This window comes from Bos mutus, chromosome 16 (genome assembly GCF_027580195.1).
Source record: "Bos mutus isolate GX-2022 chromosome 16, NWIPB_WYAK_1.1, whole genome shotgun sequence".
In the NCBI taxonomy this organism is placed as follows: domain Eukaryota; kingdom Metazoa; phylum Chordata; class Mammalia; order Artiodactyla; family Bovidae; genus Bos; species Bos mutus.
In genome coordinates this window covers 50,706,576-50,713,779 of record NC_091632.1, presented here as the reverse complement: position 1 = coordinate 50,713,779, position 7,204 = coordinate 50,706,576, and the positions used below count along the sequence as shown (strand labels likewise).

Here is a 7,204-nt window from a genome sequence, read left to right as displayed (position 1 = left end):
ATAGGGTTCATGAGGAAAAAGATAAGTGATTTTGAGTGATGATAGCTAAGAATCACATATTTACATGGTTTTGGAAAGATACAGAAAAACATCTTAGAGTAACCATATTGTTTTGGTGCTTGCAACATAAAAAGTCATTACATGGGCCAAAAATACAACAAGAACATATTAAAGCCTCATGTTATAAGATCCAGATGGACTTTGAGGGATAATCTAGTCTAATTCCCTCAGTATACATATGCAAAATGTGTCTTAGAAATGTTGAGATGATGGACATGATTTTGTTTCCAGCACCCTGTTACAAAAATTATGAATTGCCTAATGAGGCTTAATAATAACAGTAGAAGAAATAGTGAAATGTGCTGTTCCTTGAATCTTCCTCCTTGATATTTGCCTTGCAAGAGTAAGTGGTCAGAAGCATTCTTGAGGCATAAACACACAGAGAGAGAGGTGTAAGTCAGGTACATGGAGGGATGACAGTGAGATGAGAGATGAAACAGACAATAGAATGAAAGGCATCTTGGTGGGGAACCCCTGATTTTTTTGAACTCATATTTTTGCTGGAGGCATTTTTACACATTATTTTCCACAGGACTTTGGAGACACACACAGGCATATTTGAATCCAATTTCTAATAGAAGGTATGTGACCACGGTCAGTTTTCCTAACTTGAACCCGTTCCTTTACATAGCTTATGGGATAAATTTTGTCAGAAATTTTAAAAACTGTTGAGAAGGAATATAGATACAAATGGTGTCTATATATAAATATAGATATGGTAGGAATCCAGTAAATTTTAGTCTTATTACAGTAATTTTCCTAACATGTTTCAGAACCTCTTGTGTCTTACCGGAAACCCTTTCCGTCTCATCATCTCTACATGGAGATATGCTCTCAGTCCGTGACGAGTTCAGGCTTAATGTCACCCCATTTCCTTCAGTCAGTTCACCTCCCCGCGATCATCCAGTTTTGCACTTTCCCATAGTTATTGGTTTCAGGGTTTTATCTCCCTAACTTGGATTTCTTGTAGAATAGTGAACAGCACTAGGAAGACTTGGATTTGAACTCTGCCAGCCACTCAGTTTGAATTTGAGCAAACTCCAGGAGATAGTGAAGGACATGGAAGCCTGGCATGCTGCAGTCCATGGGGTCACAAAGAGTCGGACATGACTTAGTGATGGAACAACGAACAGTAACAAGCCACTCAGGGAAATAGAACCAGTATGAGTATAATGGAATAAGAGGTGTACTACAGGAACAATAGTTTATACAATTGTGACGGAAGCTGGGGGAGTTACTTTCTAGAAGGAGCAACTGAAATATCTGAGAAAAGTCATTACCAGACCCTCTGAAGCTGTTTTGTGAGTGGGTAAGTTGAAGCTTACTTGTTGAAACTTATCCCTTCCCAGGGATAGCTGGGAAGCCAGACATAGCCAGGTACTGGAAGGTACCTGAGGGAGCTGGTAGAAAGTCAGTGGAAAGCTGTGGTCTTTGCATGGCTATTGCTCCTTTAGGTCCACATTCAGGCTTTTGATATGTGCATGGGGCGACTGTTGCTCATAAGGGTTGGGAATTAGGAATATCTGAATGTGAAGTGAGAGCATAGACATGCTAAAACATTCTGGGACTCCGAGTGTGTCACTGTAGTCACACTACAAAGTCCTTCGGAGAAGAATAAGTGTTATCTCACTCTATTTTCCTACTTTTGCACAAATTCCTCCTTTGGCAAATTCCACTCACATGCATACAGAGAAGGCAATCCTGAAAAATGTAGTTTTAGCTCAGCAAACTGGCACAGTACAAATCAACATAGCCACTTATTGGTTATGTAGGTTGTATCCAGCAGTTTCTGTAAGCTTTCTAATCCTCCCCTTCCCCACTGGTATATCAGTGTAAGAGAGATGACAATTATAACTACGTTCTCATGTGGCGCTAGTGGTAAAGAACCTGCCTGCCAATACAGGAAACGTAAAGAGAGATGGGTTCCATCCCTGGGTTGGGAAGATGCCCTGGAGGAGGGCATGGCAATCCACTCCAGTATTCTTTGCCTGGAGAATCCCATGGACAGAGGAGCCTGGAGGGCTACAGTCCATAGGGTCACACAGAGCTGGACATGACTGAAGCGACTTGGCGTGCATGCATGCATGCAGGGTTTTACTAAGGATTAAATGAGATAACCTAAACACTGTATTGCTAAATATAAAAATTACTTATCATATTATTATTATTAGATGCTTCAATTCATTTAGTTAACGTGCACCTACTGTGTGCCAGAAACTGTACTATGCCTGGGATGTTGCACAGCACTGAGATAAACAGACAGTATCCCGCCTATCATGAAGCTGATCAGACACCAATTAGACATTCCATAGAGATGTTAAGATGGCAGTTGACAGACTGGATTTCAGAGCATGAGTCTACATGAAAGGAATACATTTGGGAGTTATTAGTATTTAGGAAGCATTTAAAGGTCTGAGTCTGATTTATCTCACCTAGGGAGTACTCATTAAATGAGAGACGTAGAGGCGCAAAGATTGGGATATGAGGCATTTTAAAATTCAGAGGTGAAAAAGATAAAGAGGAACAAGCAATGAGGCTGAGAAACAGCAACCAGTAATGCAGAAAAGAAATAAAAAGGTATAGAGGAAATGAGAGAAATAGGTGAGGGAGATTAAGAGGTACTTACTTTCCATTTATAGTAGTATGGTGGTTTAGTTGTGTCTGACTCTTGCCATGCCATGGACTATAGCCCACCAGGCTCCTCTGTCTATGAGATTCTCCAGGCAAGAACACTGGAGTGGGGTGCTATTTCCTTCTCCAGGGGATGTCACGGGTATAAAATGTACAGTGTGGGACATGTAGTCAATAATTATTTAATATCTTCATATGGTGAGAAATAGTAACTAGTCTGACTGTGGTGATCATTTTGAAATGTATAAAAATATTGAATCACTATGTTGCAACAGGAACTACACAGCCTTGTAGGTCAGTTTTACCTCAGAAACAAACTAGCACGTGAACACATTCAAAGAAAAACAGATCAGATGTTGGGGGTGAGGAAGGGGAAGCAGATGAAGGTAGCCTAAATGTACAAATTTCAGCCACAAGATAAATAAGTACTAGAAAGGTAATGTACAACAGGGTAAATATAATTAACACTACTGTACATGGTACATGAAAGTTGTTAAGAGAGTAAATCCTAAGAGCTTTCACCACAAGGAAAAAATAATTTTTTTTCTTCCCCTTTGCATCTATGTGATAATAGATGTTCATTCACTAAGTTTACTGTGGTAATCATTTTACAACGTACGGAAATAAAATCATTATGGTGTACACCTTAAGCTTATATAGTGCTGTATGTCAATTATGTCTTAACAAAACTAGAAAAAAAAAAAAAAAGAAATAACAGCCAGTGGTACCCTGATAAGCAAATGTAGAAAGTTTTTGAGAAAGTGAGAGGCATAAACTTTAACTTATAAGTCGATTCACATATTGCGAAATGACCATTGATATAGTAACAAGGAGATTATTGTCAGAATAGAATGGGTTCAAGGCAGAATGAGGGAAGAGGAAGTTTTTGGTATAAAAGCAGAAAAATAGGACAAGAGTAAGTGGGAAGTGTGACAAGGGAGAGTTTACACATGCCTATATCTGTATCTATGTATAGATGCCTTATGTACATATCTTATGTGAGATAGTCTACATATAGATATTGACATATAATGGGTAGATAGATGGATAGGGTATATTTTATACTTTATGCATACAACTGGTGCATATTTTACACCTCATTCATAAAATATAAAATGTTAGCTCTTTTCTGTTAGTTTGCTGATTGATGGGAATGTTCCATCAGTGCTAAGCTTGGGTGAGACCCCACTAATGGGATAAAATCTCTATCTTGGGATGTGAGGGAGAAACTGCTTCTTTCAGGCAGTCCTCCTTAACACAGTATTAACCAGAGACATATTAATACATCTTTTGTTACCAGAACTTTATTGACCAGAGACGTATCAATATCTCTTACATAACAAATCGCCAGCCACAGGTGTTAGTTTCTGAAAATATCCTACAGTCAATAATGAGTTAAGAGAAAAATGTTCAAACTGAGTTCAGTTCAGTTCAGTCACTCAGTTATGTCCGACTCTTTGTGACCCATGAACCGCAGCACGCCAGGCCTCCCTGTCCATCACCAACTCCCGGAGTCCACACAAACCCATGTCCTTTGAGTTGGTGATGTCATCCAACCATCTCATCCTCTGTCATCCCCTTTTCCTCCTGCCCTCAATCTTTCCCAGCATCAGGGTCTGTTCAAATGAGTCAGCTCTTCGCATCAGGTGGCCACAGTACTGGAGTTTAGCTTCAATATCAGTCCCTCCAATGAACACCCAGGACTGATCTCCTTAAAGATGGACTGGTTGGACCTCCTTGCAGTCCAAGGTACTCTCAAGAGTCTTCTCCAACACCACAGTTCAAAAGCATCAATTCTTCGGCGCTCAGCCTTCTTTGTAGTCCAACTCTCACATCCATACATGACCACTGGAAAAACCATAGCCTTGACTAGACGGACCTTGGTTGGCAAAGTAATGTCTTTGCTTTTTAATATGCTGTCTAGGTTGGTCATAACTTTCTTTCCAAGGAGCAAGCATCTTTTAATTTCATGGCTGCAATCACCATCTGCAGTGATTTTGGAGCCCAGAAAAATAAAGTCAGCCACTGTGTCCACTGTTTCCCCATCTATTTGCCATGAAGTGAATATGCCCAATTACTCTTTCCAAACTTATTAATCCAATTCATCACAACTTCCTGGAATTGACTGAATAAATGGCAAGAGAGGGGCTGAAGGGGACGAGGCAGGTTTTGGCTACAGTCAGAAAGTTAAGCACATATTTAGAGAAGAAGTGGAAAAAGTGGCAATTTTGCTGAAAAAAATCACAATTTCCAGAGCACACGAGGGAGGTGGTCAGACTAGGGTGTGTGTAACATAGTTTGGGCTAGGAATCTCTGCCCTGTATTATTCAGAAAAGAGGGTAGGTTGAAAAAATACATGTTTCCTGGTTAAAAGCTGACAGGAGCCAGGCGGACTGAGGAAAGGCACTTGAGGACACGGCCCTGGGTTTACTTTGATGGGCTCTCCTGACCAGTTGTAACTTCCATTCTTATCTAGGATGTTAGGAAGAGGCTAGCTTGATTATTTTGTGTTTCTCCCCAACACCTGGCCCAGCTGTGGAAGGAAAACTTCAGATATTTTTAACTTCACGACCCTGCCCCTGAAAGCCAGACACACTACTTTCTTTACTATAATTGGGACAAAAGTGATTTTTCTTCTTAATGTCACTCTAATCCTTACAGAAGAACTAGTGACAGCCACCTGAAGAATAATTATGGGGGAATCATCACCCTACCCTCATTCTTTGAAAACTGCTGGAGGGTGAGAGTTAAGTGGGTGACAGGTCCTCTGAGCATCTCCTGTCTAAAACACAAACCAGATATTGCGACTATACCTTCATTGTAACAGGTGGCAAGATGTGCACTTCGAGTTGGCAGTCTCCAAATCATTTTCCATTTCTCTAACTTAGGAGGAAGCTGTGAAATTTGCAGGCAAACGGGCTGAATGACTCATTCGATCCTGGACATTTCCTTCACTCCTAGGATGTCTCAATATCCCTCTACTCCCGTTTTTAAAGTATAACGATAATCAGTCATCTGCTACCCTCGCAGTGTCAGCGTAGTCACCGGGCACGTGACCAAAGTGGCCCGCCGCAAGGGGCTACCTCCATTCCTGCATGCCTCCATCCATCCATCCACCCACCCACCCATCGCCCTTTCTGTTCTCCGGCTTAACACTCCCATCTCCAGGCCTTCAGCGGCGCGCACCCCGGCGAGCCGGGTGTGCAAGGGCCCAGGTTGCACGCGCCTGGGGGCAGGGCGGCCACTTTCCCTGCCCGAGACGGTGGGGCGGCAGAGGAGACGGGGCAGCGAGGCCGCGCGGAGCCGAGCCCCCCGAACCCCGCCCGGCTCCCCTCCCCGAGCCGGCACCTAGGGACGCCGGGTCCCACGTGACAGTCCCCTCCTCCCTCCCCAGTCGCGCGCACTGGCCGGGCGTCTCGGTCCCGCGCGCGCTCGTGGTCCGGGAGCCCGGGAGCCAAGCGAAGGAGGGAGCGGTGGAGCGCGGGCCGTCAGAGCCCTGTGCCCGCGCGGAGGTGATGAAGCTGGCCGCGCGCTGACACCGCCGCACCCAGCCGCCGGGAAGCAGGCGCCTCGGGCCGCGACCTTGAGGAGGAGGTACGAGGCTGGGCACGGGGATGGGGGTGGGCTGGGGTGGGGGCGGAGGTCGGAGGCGGTGCTCCGGAGCCCCGCGCCCGGGTCCGCGGGCTGACACCGCCGCCGGCCCGGCTCCAGTGCGCGGCTCAGGCTTGCCTGCCATTTGCTGCCGCCGCAGGCGAGCCGGGCTTGCTTGTTTTCCCTCTCTCTCTGCCTGGTCGCTCCGAGGCTTCCGCAGTTGGCGCTGCTCACGGTGACCCAGGTAATTGCCTGAAGGGCCGACCTCCCACCTGGTCTTGTTGCCAGGACACCTTCTCCGCCTTCTGGCCGGGGTTGGTTAGGGTTACGCCGCGACTTCCGAAGCCCAGTTGGGCCGAGGGGAGAAGCAGCAGTGGCCGGGCAGTGCAGGCAGGTGAAAGTCGAGGAAGCTGCCTTGACTCTGTGCGGGAGACCTAGGGGAATGAAGAGGAAACACATGACTGGAGAATGGCCCAGGAATGGGCCTCTGATGCGCTTGCATGCGGGGAAACTAGACAGACACCTGGGAGAAAGTGCTGCCACAGGGTGTAGCCTTTTTAACCACTCGGGGAGGGAGGGGGGAAACACCATCCGGTGGAGATGCAAGTATTGGGAGAGAAGAGAACTCTGTAGGATGGAAATGGTAACCGTGTTTTTTTTTTTTTTTTTTCCAGTGAGCCTCAAACACTTTTAAAAATGAGTATCCAGAAAATCAAGTCAATTAAAACCCTAGTCAAATGACAATTTTAACTAAAAGATTGTCATTTCTTACAATTTCCTGGGAGTACTGTAGGTGTAAATTTTTTTTTTTTTTTGATCTATTTCTGTGCTACTTTCTACAAGCCAGCCCCAGCATGTAAGCATGCTCCAATGTTGGATGAGGGTGATGAATCAAGAGTCAACCTGCTTGGATAGTTAGGGA

At 44.9% G+C, this 7,204-nt stretch overlaps 1 protein-coding gene across 1 annotated transcript in view; it reads left to right on the top strand.

Moving 5' to 3' along the window:
- The first annotated feature begins 6,331 nt into the window (after window positions 1–6,331).
- RGS7 (regulator of G protein signaling 7) overlaps window positions 6,332–7,204 on the top strand; it is a 486,897-nt gene continuing 486,024 nt past the window's right edge. The window contains 1 exon segment of the mRNA XM_070385326.1: window positions 6,332–6,526. The gene's annotated coding sequence lies outside the window, so the exon portion shown is untranslated.